Genomic DNA, 14,717 nt, shown 5'->3' with positions numbered 1-14,717 from the left:
GGCCAGTACCAGAGCCCCAGGGGGAAGTGTACAGAATGGGACAGTTGGAGTGGTCTACTCAGTCTTCCCCTCTTGGTTTCTAGTAGTCAGAGATTTAGGGATGCCCCAAGTATGGGTTCTATCCCTGACCATCTTGGCTAATAGTCATTGATGGATCTATCCTCCACAAACTCATCTAGTTCTTTTTTTAATCCAGATCTACTTTTGGACATCACAGCATCCCATGGCAATGAGTTCCACAGGTTAATTGTGTTGTGTGAGAAAAAAATACTTCCTCTCGTTCATGCTAAACCTGCTGCCTATTAATTTCATTGGATGGCCCCTGGTTTTTGTATTGTGCGAAAGTGTAAATAATACATCCCTATTCACTTTTTCCACACCATTCATGGTTTTATAGATCTTTATCATATCTCCCCTTAATCATCTCTTTTTTAAGCTGAATAGCCCTAATCTTTTTAGTCTTTTCTTGCATGCAAGCCATCCCATAGCTTCATCATCTCTGTTGCCCTTCTCTGAACCTTTTCCAGTTCCACTATACCCTTTTTCAGATCGGACAACCAGAACTGGACACAGTATTCAAGGTGTGGGCACACCTTGGATTTATATAGTGGACTATGATATTTTCGGTCTTATTTTCTATTCTTTCCTAATAACTCCTAACATTGTTAGCACTTTTGCCTGCTGCTGTGCATTGAACTCAAGTTTTCAGAGACCTATCCATGGTTTTCTCTTTCTTGAGTGGTAACAACTAATTTAGAACCCACCATTATATCCAGCCTATTACTTTGGATTTATCTATCTTGAATAATGTTTTATCATCTGCAAACGTTAATGACTATGTTGACCACCACAGGTCCCAGTACAGATCCTTGGGGGACCCATTGTTTAACTCTCTCCATTTTGAAAATTGACCATTTATTCCCACACTTAGCTTCCTATTGTCTAACCAGTGACTGATCTGTGAGGGTGCCTACCTGTTATCCCATAGCAACTTAGTCCCTTAAGAGCCATTGGTGGGACCTTGTTGGTCTTTGTGAAAATCCAAGTACATTATCCACTGGCTTGCCCTTACTCACAAGCCTCGCTATTTACAAATGCCATGTTGGCTCTTTCTCAACAGATCATGTTTCTCTATGTGTCAGATAATTCTGTTCTTTACCACTGTTTCTACCAACTTGCCCAGTGCTGAAGTTAAGCTCCAGAAGTGATCCTGGCCAGTAAACCTTTTTTAGAAATTGGCATTACATTAGCTACCTTCCAATCATCTGGTACAGAGGCTTGTTTCAGTGATAGATGACATACCACCGTTAGTAACACTGAATTGAATTTCACATTTGAGTTCCTTCAAAAATCTTGGGGGAACACCAGCTGGACCTGGTAACTTACTACTGTTTAATCTATAAGCATGTTCTAAAGCCCTTTCTATTGACCGGGATACAATGTGCAGTTCACTTCTCTGCTTAGTATATGGGGACCATCCCCGCCCCCCCCAACTTCTAACAGCCACCCCAGCTCTGACCAGTGATGAGTTGCCAAAATCTTAACAACTGGTTCCCTCCTCACCCCACAAGGGTGTCGTGGCCCACCCCTGCCCTCCAGGACTCCTGACCCATCCAACCCCCCGCGTTCCTTGATGCCCCCCCGGGACCCCTGCCCCATCCACCCCCCTTCCCTGTCCCCTGACTGCCTCCCACCACCCCCTCCAACCCCTCCTCTCATTCCTGATGGTCCCCCGGGACCCCTGCCCCATCCCACCACCCCGTCTCCCTGAAACCCCTGCCCCGGACTGCCGCCCACCCCCCCCTCCCACCCCCCGCCGTCCTGACTGCTCCCCGGGGACCCTTGCTCCCATTAAACCCCCCGTTTCCCGCTCTCTTACTGCCCCGACCCCTATCCACCCCTCCACCCCGACTATCCCCCTGAACTGCCCTGCCCTCTATCCAATCCCCATCGCCCGCTCGCTGCTCCTTATCGCACTGCCTGTAGGTGGCTGGTGGCACTACAGCCGCGCCGCTCAGCTAGAGTCGGGCCACACTACCGCCGTGCAGCACCTGGAGCACCGGGTCAGGCCAACCTCACAACCCACCCCCGCCCCCCGCTTCCCGTGAATCATCTGTTCATGTGGGAAGCCTGGGAGGGCTGAAAAGCAAGCAGCGGCTTTGCGCTCAGGCCCAGGGAGGCAGAGCGGAAGTGAGCTGGGGCGGGGAACGGTTCCCCTGTGCACCCCTCTCCCCCGGTTATCTGCTGCAGCGCAGGCGGCCCTCCTCGTGCCCCGCCCCACCCCAGCTCACCTCCACTCCATCTCTGCCTCCCTGGGCCTGAGCGCGAAGCCGCTGCTTGCTTCTCCACCTTCCCAGGCTTCCCACGTAAACAGCTGATTCGCAGGAAGTGGGGCGGGGGAGGGGGAGAAGTGGGGCGGGAGCATTCAGGGGAGGAGGCGGAGGTGGAGGCGGAACAGACGTGAGCTGGGGCCAGGGGGCAGGCGGGAAGCTGCTGGTGGGTGCTCTGCATCCACCAAATTTTTCCTGTATGTGCTCCAGGGCTGGAGCACCCACGGAGTCGGCACCTAAGGTGCCACTTTTGGATAATGTGCTCAGGGGGATCAAACTGAAAATCACAAACCCTAATATATTCCTTGACTTTAGCAACGCTTTTGATATGGTCTCCTACAGTATTCTTGCCAGCAAGTTAAAGAAGTATGGGCTGGATGAATGGACTATAAGGTGGATAGAAAGCTGGCTAGATTGTCAGGCTGAATGGGTAGTCATTAATGGCTCCATGTCTAGTTGGCAGTGGAGCGCCCCAAGGGTCAGTCCTGGGGCCGGTTTTGTTCAATATCTTCATTAATGATCTGGAGGATGGCGTGGACTACACCCTCAGCTGTAGGGATATTAAAGAAGGTACTAACAGTGATTCCCCCAAGTGACAGTGCCCCCCCCCCATAATTTGTCCCCCACACTTTAAAAATCCAACAGTTTCATCAAGTACAAAAATCTCTTCGGTCTTCTGTTAAAACTTGTAAGCTACTGTCTGCAGAAACCATTGATTGTATCTGTCATGTGAAAGATACTCTATTACTATGTAAAACTTACAAACAAGTTAATTGACTTTGTTCTTGAAGTGAATGCTGTGAGCCTTAAACTGTAATTGATACTATGTAAACAAATGCTATAAGCCCTTAAGTGACTTTCACTTCATTGTAACAGCAACGCTCCTAGGAACAGACCCCCACCCTCTGTGATGAAAGGGCCGGGAGTCTCAAATGAATTAGCACACACTCCAAAAGTGGTGGAGACAGTAAATTAAAATATGGTTAAGATATGGAATGTATGTTGATGAATGCTTGATGTACATGAATGATTAGGGAGGTGCCAGCCTAGAAAGGGAGTATCCATCGGCTGAAGAATGTGTCAAGTGGACCACCAGACAACTCCCAGAGGATAAACTGGGATCCACCCCAACATCTGGAAGGATGAGAAACACAAACTTTGGACAGTGTGGAGCCACCAGGAATGTGCCATCTGCTGATTGAGTCAGCAACAGCAGGATGAAACAGTTCCCATAGACTAACATAGGAATTAATTCCTATAAAAATGAACTCTAAAGACTGAGGACTTTGAGTCTCTGTTTCTGCTGCCAACCTCCAGGAGCATCAGGTGCATCTGACACAGACTTGGCTCCATCCTCATGACCAAGATACCTGGCCAGTAACTTGGCATGAGCAACTTCTAGGCTGGTAACTATAACACCTATACAGAACCTGAATGAATGATTGTGTGAATAAATATGTGTGTGTGTGTGTATAAGGAATAAGCAGTAATAGGAATAAGTAGTCAAACGTTGTTTACTTTTATCTTTTGCTTTATTGTTATATTTACAATAAATGTGGCATCTTTGCCTTATCCCTCTTAATAAGATCCTGCTGGTTTTTATTCTATTGGTATAACACAGCAAGATTGCAGATGACACTAAAGTGAGAGAAGTGGTAGATACACTGAAGGGTAGGGATAGGATACAGAGGGACCTAGACAAATTAGAGGATTGGGCCAAAAGAAATCTGATGAGGTTCAACAAGGACAAGTGCAGAGTGCTGCACTTAAGAAAGTAGAATCCCATGCACTGCTACAAACTAAGGACTGAATGTCTAGGCAGCAGTTCTGCAGAAAAGGACCTAAGGGTTACAGTGGACAAGAAGCTGGATATTAGTCAACAGTGTGTCCTTGTTGCCAAGGCGGCTAATGGCATTTTGGGCTGTATAAGTAGGGGCATTGCCAGCAGATCGAGGGATGTGATCATTCCCCTCTATTCGACATTGGTGTGGCCACACCTGGAGTACTGTGTCCAGTTTTGGGCCCTCCACAACAGAAGGGATGTGAACAAATTGGAGAGAGTCCAGCGGATGGCAATGAAAATTATTAGGGGACTGGGGTACATGACTTATGAGGAGAGGCTGAGGGAACTGGGCTTATTTAGTCTGCAGAAAAGAAGACTGAGGGGGGATTTGATAGCAGCCTTCAACTACCTGAAGGGGGTTTCCGAAGAGGATGGAGCTAGGCTGTTCTCAGTGATGGCAGATGAGAGAACAAGGAGTAATGGTATCAAGTTGCAGTGGGGGAGATCTAGATTGGCTATTAGGAAAAACTATTTTACTAGGAGGGTTGTGAAGCACCTGAATGGGTTACCTAGGGAGGTGGTAGAATCTCCTTCCTTGGAGGGTTCCTGGATAAAGCCCTGGCTGGGATGATTTAGTTGGGGCTGGTTTGAGCAGGGGGTTGGACTAGATAACCTCTGGGGTCTCTTCTAACTATAATCTTCTATGATTCTATGATTCGGGCTCATTAGAGCAGTTCAAACACTGTGGAAACCACCTGCTAAGCACTGCAATGTAGATTCGCAGATTCAAAGGCCAGAAGGGAAGTGATCATCTAGTCTGACCTTCTGTGTAACACAGGCCATAGAACTTCCCCCTCCAAAGTTCCTAAAACACAGTTTTTAAAAAAACCCTCCAATCTTGATGTAAAAAATTGTCAGTGATGGAGAAGCCACCAGAACGCTTGGTAAATTGTTCCAATCATTAATTACTCTCACAATTAAAAATGTACACCTTAATTCCAGTCTGAATTTGTCTCGGTTCAGCATCCAGCCATTAGATCTTATTATACCTTTCTCTGCTAGACTGAAGAGCCCGGCACTAAAATCTGTTCCCCATGTTGGTACTTACAAACTGTGATCGTCACCCCTTAACCTTCTTTTTGTTAAGCTAAATAAATTGAGCTTCTTGTGTCTAGCACTATAAGGAATGTTTTCTATTAATTTAATCATTCTCATGGCTCTTCTCTGAACAACCCCCCCCCAATTTATCAACAATCTTGAATTGTGAACACCAGAACTGAACACAGTATTCAAACATAGCCACACCAGTGCCAAATACAGAGGTAAAATAACCTCTCTACTCCTATTTGAGATTTCCTTGTTTATTCATCCAAGGATCTAATTATCCACTATTGATTCTCAAATCTTTTACAGAGTCACTACTTCCCCGGAGAGTGTCCCATCCTGTAAGTATGGCCTACATTCTTTGCTCCTCGTTAGCCATATTAAAATGTATATTGTTTGCTTGTGCTCAGTTTACCAAGCAATCCAGATGGCTCTCTCTAAGTGACTTATCCTCTTCATTATTTACCAATTCCATAATTTGTGTGTCATCTGCAAACTGTATCAGTCATAATTTCATGTTTTCTTCCAGGTCACTGATAGAAACGTTAAACAGCATAGGGCCAAGAACAGTTCCCTGTGGGACCCCACTACAAAAACCCCCATTTGATGATGATTCCCTGTTTACAATTACATATTGAGACCTATCAGTCTGCTTTTAATCTATCTAATATATGCCATGTTAATTTTATATTCTTCTAGATTTTTTAATTAAAATTGTTTGTGGCACCAATTCAAATGCCTTATAGAAGTCTAAATATATTACATGAATGCCATCACGTTTGTCAACCAAAGTTTTAATCTCATCAAAAAAAGATATCAAGTTAGTTTGACAGGATCTATTTTCCATAAACCCACATTGATTGATATTAATTATATTACGCTCCTTTGATTCTTTATTAATCAAGTCCCATAACAGCCATTCCATTATCTTGGTTAGGATTGATGTCTGACTGACAAGCCTATAATTACCCAGGTCATCCTGTTTAACCTTTTAAAATATTGGCACGTTAGCTTCTTTCAAGTCTTCTGGAACTTCCACCGTGTTCCAAGACTTAATGAAAATCAACATTAATGGTCCAACAAGCTCCTCAGTCAGATTTTTTCATAAAATCATAGAAACAAGAGGGCTGGACGGGATCTCGAGAGGTCATCTAGTCCAGCCTCCTGTGCTAAGGCACGACCAAATAAACCTAAACCATCCCTGGACAGGTGCTTATCCAACCCATTATTGAAAACCTCCAATGATGGGGATTCCACACCTCCCTTGGAACCCTATTCCAGAGTTTAACTATCCTTATAGTTGGAAAGTTTTTCCTACTATCTAACCTAAATCTCCTGTGCTGCAGATTAAGACCATTACTTTTTGTCCTGCCTTCAGTGGACATGGAGAACAACTGATCACTGTCCTTTTTATAACAGCCTTTCATATATTTGGAGACTGTTATCAGGTCCTCCTTCAGTCTTCTCAAGACTAAATGTGCCCAGGTTGTTTTTTTTTTAACATTTCCTCATAGATCAAATTTACTAAACCTTTTAGCATTTTTTGTTGCTGTCCTTTGAACTCTCTCCAATTTGGTTTAATCTTTCCTGAAATGTGGTACCTAGAATTGGACACAGTACTCAAGCTGAGACCTCACCAGTGCCGAGTAGAGCAGGACAATTACCTTCAATGTCTTACATATGACACTGAGGTTAGTACGCCCCAGAATTATATTAGCCTTTTTTTGCAACTGCACCATATTGATGGTTCATATTCAATTTGTGATCCATTATGACCCCCAGATCCTTTTCAGCAATACTACCACCTAGCCAGTCATTCGCCATTTTGTAGTTGTGCATTTGATTTTTCCTTCCTAAGTAAAGTACTTTGCATGTGTGCTTACTGAATTTCATATTATTGATTTCAGACCAATTCTCCAATTTGTCAAGGTCACTTTGAATACTAATCCAGTCTTCCATAGTGCTTGCAACCCTTCCCAGCTTACTTTCATCTGCAAATTTTATAAGCGTATTCTCCACTGTTATCCAAGTCATTAATAAAAATATTGAATATTTAAAATTCTTGGATGCAATTTATCTGGACCTGCTGTTTAGTAGCAGTTTACCATCCTTCTGAGACACCAGTCCAAATGTAAAGAGTGATCATCATCCTATGACATGACTACATCATCTGTTTTTTCCCAACTATAGAACAGAAATATTTATTGAACACTTTGCCTTTTTGCATTATTATTAATAGTTCAACCATTTCCATCTAGTAATGGACCAACACTATTGTCAGTCTAGTAAAAGATGGTCTTTTCTTTTGCTTGCAGGTATCTGAACCATTTCTTGCTGTAGTCTCACTGATCCCACTGAGTTCTGGTACTCCCAATATATTCATGTTATTTTAAAAATAAATAACCACCTTGCTAAGTCTTTTCCCCATTAGTATCTGATTAGCTGCAACTCCATCCATTCCCTGAGATGCCAAATTCAATATTTGTGATGAAGCAGTTGAGGACACAGTCCAAGCTGAAGACAGAGCTCTGACCTCATGCTTCTCTGTGATCACAAACTGTACCAGCAACCCCCCAGGCACCATGAATACCACCAATCCTGGATTTTCAGATAAGGAGTATTGCAATAGGTGGTCTGGAGGTCCAGACAGCCTAGTGCTGAGAGCACTTGGCTCCCGACTCCCCCGCTCGGTTGTGGGGCCTCAGTCTTCAAGGCTCGGGGGAGAAGTAGGGAAACCCAGGCCCTCCCTCTCCACCGGGTCCCAGCCCAAGGCCCTGTGTTTGTCAGCCCCTGAACGGGGCAGCCTTCCTGGCAAGGAGTCTAAATTCACTGCCCTGGGCTACTTCCTACAGTCTGCGTTCAGTTTGGGGTATGGCCCCTCCAGTGCATGTAGTTGGATGGCCTGCATCCTGTAGGGTCCTTCTAGTGAGTCTTGAGTGGTGCCTAGTCACAGTCTCCAGCTCCTTCAGGGAGGTGGCTGCAAGTTTGGGAGACCGAGCCCCACAATGTTCCTGGGCTTCACCCACTCAGTTGCCTCTGGAGCTGGAAGCTTCTAGGTCTCTTCCAGAGTCTCCCCAGGCTGGGGAGACCGTGGTTCCTCAGTTGGCTACCTTGGCGGACAGGTTAGTGCTTCTCCTCTCAGTTAGAGAGGCGGCTAGCTCCTGCCCCTTCACCAGTCAGCCCCGAACTGAGCTAGGCTCTTTCCTTTTCTCCTCCTTCCAGGCCTAGCTGCAGCTATAACAGGGTGGGGCTAGCTGGGCCCATAGGCTCTCTTTAACCCCTGATGTGCTGGCTGGAAGTTGCTCTGCTTCATCACACGTCCCTCCTCTCGTGACCCCATTTGGGGTCTGACACCCCCCCCCACATTGGTTCTCCTCCATCCCGTGAAAGGAAGTCAGCATTTAGGTGGGCTCTTCCAGCCCAATGTTGAATACAGAAGGAAAAGGGCTGAAGCGAGAGGTACCATCTCATAATTTTGGGGGTTAGTATCTTGCATAGCATGTAGCCATCATAGGGGGGCATGACTAATGTGAAGTGTGTGACCAGAAAGTAGTAGCAGAGCAAGTCCATAGCCTTTTCAATTGCTCCTTTTCAACTGCAGAGTAGGCTTTTTCCCTTGGGAACAGCATACAGCTAATGTACAGGATGGGGTGTTCATCCCCACCCACTACCTGGGACAAAACAGCTTCTATCCCTACATCCAATGCATCCAATGCAATGATAAAGTTGGGGCTCTACAAAACAGGCTCTCGGCAGAGCTTCGCCTTCAAGGCTTTGAAGACCTCTTCACAAGCTTTGGTCCACTGCATTGTCTTGGGCTACCATTCTTGAGAAGATCAGTCTAGAGAGGCCACAATGCTTTAGAAACTCTGAATAAACTGACAGTAGTATCCAGCTCATCCTAAAAATCGGCATACCTGTTTCCTCAAGGAAGGTGTGGGGCATGTCTGGAGGGCTTGGACTTTATTAACCAAGGGTTGCAGCATGCCTATTCCCAAAGTGTATCCAAGGTAGGCTGTTTCATCCTTGCCCAGGTGGCATTTGGAGGGATTTGCAGTCAGGCCTGCCTCCTGGAGGAATTGTATCATGATCACCACATGTTTTAAGTGATCCTGCCAGTTTTGATTGTAGACTACAATGCCATCTAGGTAAACAGAGGCATACTGGTTATGTGCTTGGAGGATTCAGTCCATTAGCTGCTGGAACGTGGCTGGGGCTTCAGGCAACTCAAAAGACATTGTCTGGAACTTAAAGAACCAAAAGGGGTGGAAAAAGCTGTCTTTTCTTTGGACTCTAGTGAGAGGGGGATCTGCCAATATCTCTTCATCAGATCCAGAGTGGTGATGTACTGCGCTTCCCCTAGCCAGTTGAGCACTTCATCTACACGAGACATCAGGTATGCATCAAATTTTGAGACTGTATTGACTTTTTGGAAATCAATGCAAAACCAGGTGGTCCCACCAAGGGACCAACACTAGAGGCCTTCTCCAGTCACTGAATGATTCTTCAGTTACTCCTAGTTTGAGCACTGATTGGTGTTCTTGCTTCATGGTTTCCTGAAACTTCTGTGGAAAGGATAGATGATTTTCTCTGACTTTAAACCCCGGTTCCATTTGGATATTATGGGTTATTAAATGGGTCCATCCAGGTTAAGTAGAAAATATGGAGAAGGCTGTGATCACCTGTTGAGCCTGGGTCCTCTGGTGTAGGGTGAGGTTATTTCCAATTTTGACTGGCCCCAGCTCCACGGCCTCAGCAACCTGTAGGTCTAACTCATGTTCATGGGAGTTGAGAGCTATTAATAGGCTTTCTCTAGCTTTCCGCCATTGAGCATTCTTGTGAGTCTTGAGCAGCGCCTACTTGCAGTCCCTGAGCTCCATGATGTCCCTGGGCTTTGCCCACTCAGTTGCCTCCGGAGCTGGAGGCTCCTAAGTCTCATCTAGAATCTCCTTTGGCTGGAATACGGTGTTTCCTCTCTGTTGTCTGCCTTGGCAGGAAGGTTAGTGCTCCTTCCCCTCAGTTAGAGAGGAGGATAGTTCCTGCCCCTTCACCAGTCAGCCTCATATTGAGCCATACTCTTTCCTTATCTCCTCCCTACAGGCCTACCATTGGCTGCAAGTATAACAGGGTTGGGCTAGTTGAGCCCAGGGACTCTCTTTAACCCAAGGGTGAGCAAACTTTTTGGCCCAAGGGCCACATCTGGGAATAGAAATTGTATGGCAGGCCATGAAGGCTCACAAAATTGGGGTTGGAGGGAGGGAGGGAGGGCTCTGGTTGGGGGCGCGGGCTCCGGGGTGGAGCCAGAAATTAGGAGTTCAGGGTTTAGGAAAGGGCTCTGGGCTGGGTGGAGGAGAGAGGAGGGTGGGGTGCAGGTGGGGTTTAGGGCTCCAGCTGGGGATGAGGAGTTTAGGATGCAGGAGGGGGCTCTGGGCTGGGACAGAAGGGTTCGGAGGGCAGGAGGGGGATCAGGGCTGGGGCAGGGGGTTGGGGCGCGGGGGAAGGCTCAGTGGTGCAGGCTTTGGGCGGCGCATACCTCAAGCAGTTCCTAAAAGGAGCAGCATGTCCCTTCTCCAGCTTCTATGCAGAGACGCAGCCCCATCTGCAGGCACCACCCCTGCAGCTCCCATTGGCCGCGGTTCCCGGCCAATGGGAGCTTTGTGGGCGGTGCTTGGGGCAAGGGCAGCGTGCAGAGCAGATCCCCCTTGGTGCCCCTACATGTAGGAGCCAGAGGGAGGCCATGCCACTGCATCTGGGAGCCATGTGGAGCGGCCGCCGACCCTGCTCTCCGGCTGCAGCACCGGAGCAGGGCAAGCCCCAGACCCCACTCCCAAGTGGGAACTCAAGGGCCAGATTAAAATGGCTGGTGGGCTGGATCCAGTCCACATGCCAAATTTGCCCACCTCTGCTTTAACCCCTGATTTGCTCTCTGACAGTTGTGGAGAAACTAGATCATTTCATTGCTTGAGTTAAACCTTTCAGTATCCTTATATAAATGTGCTTTATAATCCTGGTAACATGCTACTCCAGTGGCAGGAGCGACGAGTTATATGGGCCCATGGTGCCCATGCTCCAGGAATATTCAGGGCCCAGGGACCCGGCTCCACCAATGTTCGGGGGCAGGTCTCTCCCCCAGCCCCACCTGCCGCCCCCATGTGCCACCCCCAGAATGGCTCCTGGCCCCACCTGCTACCACCAGACGATTTAAAAGGGCCTGGGGACCCCCAGCCGCCACTGCCACCACCAGCAGCACAGCAGGGTTAAGGTGGCTGTTAAGGCTGCCTGCCCTCACTCCGCACCACTCCCAGAAGTGGCCAGCATGTCCCTGTGGGCCGGGGGGGCTGTGTGTCTCCGTGTGCTGCACCCAACCTGAATGACAACTCCACAGCTCCCATTGGCCGCAGGCAGTGGTGCACGGAGACCCCCCTAGCCCTCCTGCCTAGGAACTGCTGCCAGAGGGGTTAATGGGTTTCATTCGGGAGCTGCTCAAGGTAAACGCCACACCCTCCCATCCCTCCTGCATTCCAACCCTCCTGCCCCAGCCCAGAGCCTACACCCTGCATGCAAACTCCTCCCAGAGCCCAACCCCTCACCCCTCCCACACCCAAACTCCCTCCCAGAGCTTGAACCCCTCACTACCTCCCGCACCCCAACCCCCTGCCCCAGCCCAGAGCCTGCACCCTGCACACCCTCCTGCACCCCAAGGGAGTCGCCCGAGGTAAATGCCACATACCCTCCACCCCAACCCCGTGCCCCAGCCCAGAGCCCACATCCAGCACCCAAACTCCCTCCCAAAGCCCACACTCTTCCCACACGCAAACTTCCTCCCAGAGCCTGCACCCCCAAACCCCCTTCTACACCCAAACTCCCTCCCAGAGCCTTATGCAGGCGTGGGGAGAGGCAGGACTTGGACCCATTCTGGGCACCACCAAAAATTATACAAACCTGCCACCTCTGCACAGTGGAATTGTAATGGCTGCCTATTTGCTTACTGAAAACCTCTACTACTGCAGTTTTTCTGCATTAAACCCCTGTAAATGTGAAAGTGGACAACAATATTACACCATTTGGGGATTTACAGTAGTGGTTTAACTAACCATAGTAATCAGATCATAGCCATACAACATGGAGCTTTCTCACTGCAGCAGGTCTAAATGACAGTGAATGACCATGCTCCCCCTAAAAGGGAGCTATCAGATTTACAGTGGGCTGGATTACATTTATAAACCACAGCCCTGTGTAGGGGAGATGGTGCAGAGCCCTACTGCCCCAGGATTAGCATTAGAGTGATTCTGCCAAAGAGACACAATCTTTTCCAGTGCTGCTCCTTGCACATAGGATGGATTTTCCCCAGTACAGATCCTCCCACTCCATGGGTAGATGCAGAGCCAACAAAGACAGTGAAGTCATGGCCCCACCTCGCCCTGTTCTCAGAGTTCTGCACCCCAGCATCAAGAGACTGCTATCTCTCATACTTAAATTACCCCCATTACAGAAAGAATTGTGAGTAGCAAAGCATTGTGAGGTGTCCAAGGGTGCAGGTCAGGTACTAACACAGCCCCTCACTGGTCTGGATTGCACCCTGGAATGTCATAAATGTAGCTAAGTACTGTGTGTTAAGTGGAGCAGTGATCTGACATGAAACTGGTGCACAGAAAGCAGCGGATCTGTGAATACTGAGGGCATCCAGTGGAACAGAGGCTGGACGCTCCAGAGACATGCTTGGAGAGGTTAGGCCTTGGAGATGCCTCTTGCTAACCCGTGGAGAGACACCAGAACCTGGGTAGGTCTAGAGGAGAGTGCTTGAGTTGCCCATGACTAATGGAGTCAGGGAGCTGATCCCTGCCAAGCACAGACAAGACTTCCCCATTCTAATGGCAGCTAATAGTGAGGCACCTCACAATCCTGGGTATCCCCAGGAACTGTCTCACCTTCTCTTTCATTTTCTTCTTTATGATAGTTGATAGATCAGGTGTCATTAAGTGGAATCTCTGCTATTAGTTAAGAAACATGGAAAATGCATAGTTCTCAAGAGCTGTAAGGGAAAACTAGTGCAATTTTCTTTTTTAGAAAAGTAACAAGTTACAGTTCTTGGTAATATATCTTTCTGTTAATTGACCTTAATATAATAAAATAATAATGATCATAATCATAATAAAGACTACTTTCCTCTACAGAGTTGCCTGTTGTCAAATTTTCTGCGTAAGTTCTAGTACAAATAGTCGGCTTTGCTTATTTTGCTTATACATATAGCACTAAATAAAGTTCAGGCTTTGTGAAGCCATACCACAGCTGTTCAGGGGCTACACTAAACAGGAGGTAAAGGCTGGTCAGGTGGTTAGGGTGCTCATTTGAGACTCAAGACACCATAGTTCAATTCCTTTCTCTACCAGACTCCCTCATCTCCCAGGAGTGTTTGGAAGACAAAGACCATGAGATGCTCAAATAAGTCACTTTCAGGAAAATGTATTTCAAAGGGTGACAGAACTATAAATGTGAGGGGCAAAAGCTCCCCAAGGTATCTCTTCTTATCTATTTCTCTTTTTTCCACCTAAGAAGACAAAAGAAAACAGCTGTTGGACATTCGGAGCAGATCCTGGCCTGAGAATTTGGTCAACAATGTACTGAAAACATGTGGTAAGGGTCTTCATTTTGAACCAAGTCTAGTTTGCTAAGTTTAGAAAGCTCACAAACAGCCTGCCAGCATGCAAGTCACACCCTGAGTGTCTATGTGTAGCTCCAGCTTGTCAGCATACTCCAGTCACTCTCTAGCCTCTGCCAGCCTTGCTGACCACATAAAGAGGGACCACAACACACCCATAGTCCTGGATTTTCCCCCAGAAATGTGTTTTGCGCTGTCCAGCCCTCTTCTAGACAGTCTAGATATATTAGGTCCATTGCCCCTAACAGGTTGCCATCTAAGCAGCTTATTAAGCACTGCGCAGGTGCTCAGGGCTGCGGCGGGGAGAGGTGCCCCTCCCCTGACCCCAACCTAGCCCAGACAGTACCAGGTTTATAATGGCATCAGGCCCATGCCTAGCAGGGGCCCAGCCAGCCCAGCCAGCCCAGCTCCACATCACTTGGTTGCAGCGCTGGCTCCCTGCACTCCTCTAGGCCCCCCGGCCCAGGGCTTCTCCCCTCCCCCTCTGCCAACTCACTCCTCTCAGCTAGCTGGCTGAGGGCTCCTCTCTCCATCCCCACCCTCTGTCACTGCCGGCTGCCTGCCAGTGACAGGGCCAAAAAGGAGCTCATAGCTGCTGCCGCTCCTCCAGGCCACTGATGATGGGTGCTTCACCTCTTCAGGCTCCCCCGGTGAGCCTGAAGCCATGGACCATCACCAGTGGACTGGACTGTGGACTGACCTGCCACAGCCGGGGGAGAGATGCTCCAACCCAGGCCCGGACCTGCTATGGCTGGGGGAAAGGTGCCTCTCCCCACCACCACCACCCCAGGTACTGCTGTGGGGAGAGAGAGCTGGGGGGAGTCCTCTCTCCCCACTGTAC

At 48.1% G+C, this 14,717-nt stretch overlaps 1 protein-coding gene across 1 annotated transcript in view; it reads right to left on the bottom strand.

Annotated features, from left to right (window-relative positions):
- ADCY2 (adenylate cyclase 2) overlaps positions 1 to 14,717 on the bottom strand; it is a 416,016-nt gene that overhangs the window by 360,234 nt on the left and 41,065 nt on the right. The gene's annotated exons all lie outside the window — the stretch shown is intronic.

This window comes from Mauremys reevesii, linkage group 2 (genome assembly GCF_016161935.1).
Source record: "Mauremys reevesii isolate NIE-2019 linkage group 2, ASM1616193v1, whole genome shotgun sequence".
Lineage (NCBI taxonomy): Eukaryota > Metazoa > Chordata > Testudines > Geoemydidae > Mauremys > Mauremys reevesii.
The sequence above is the reverse complement of the archived record's forward strand: the minus strand, read 5'-3'. Positions and strand labels throughout refer to the sequence as shown.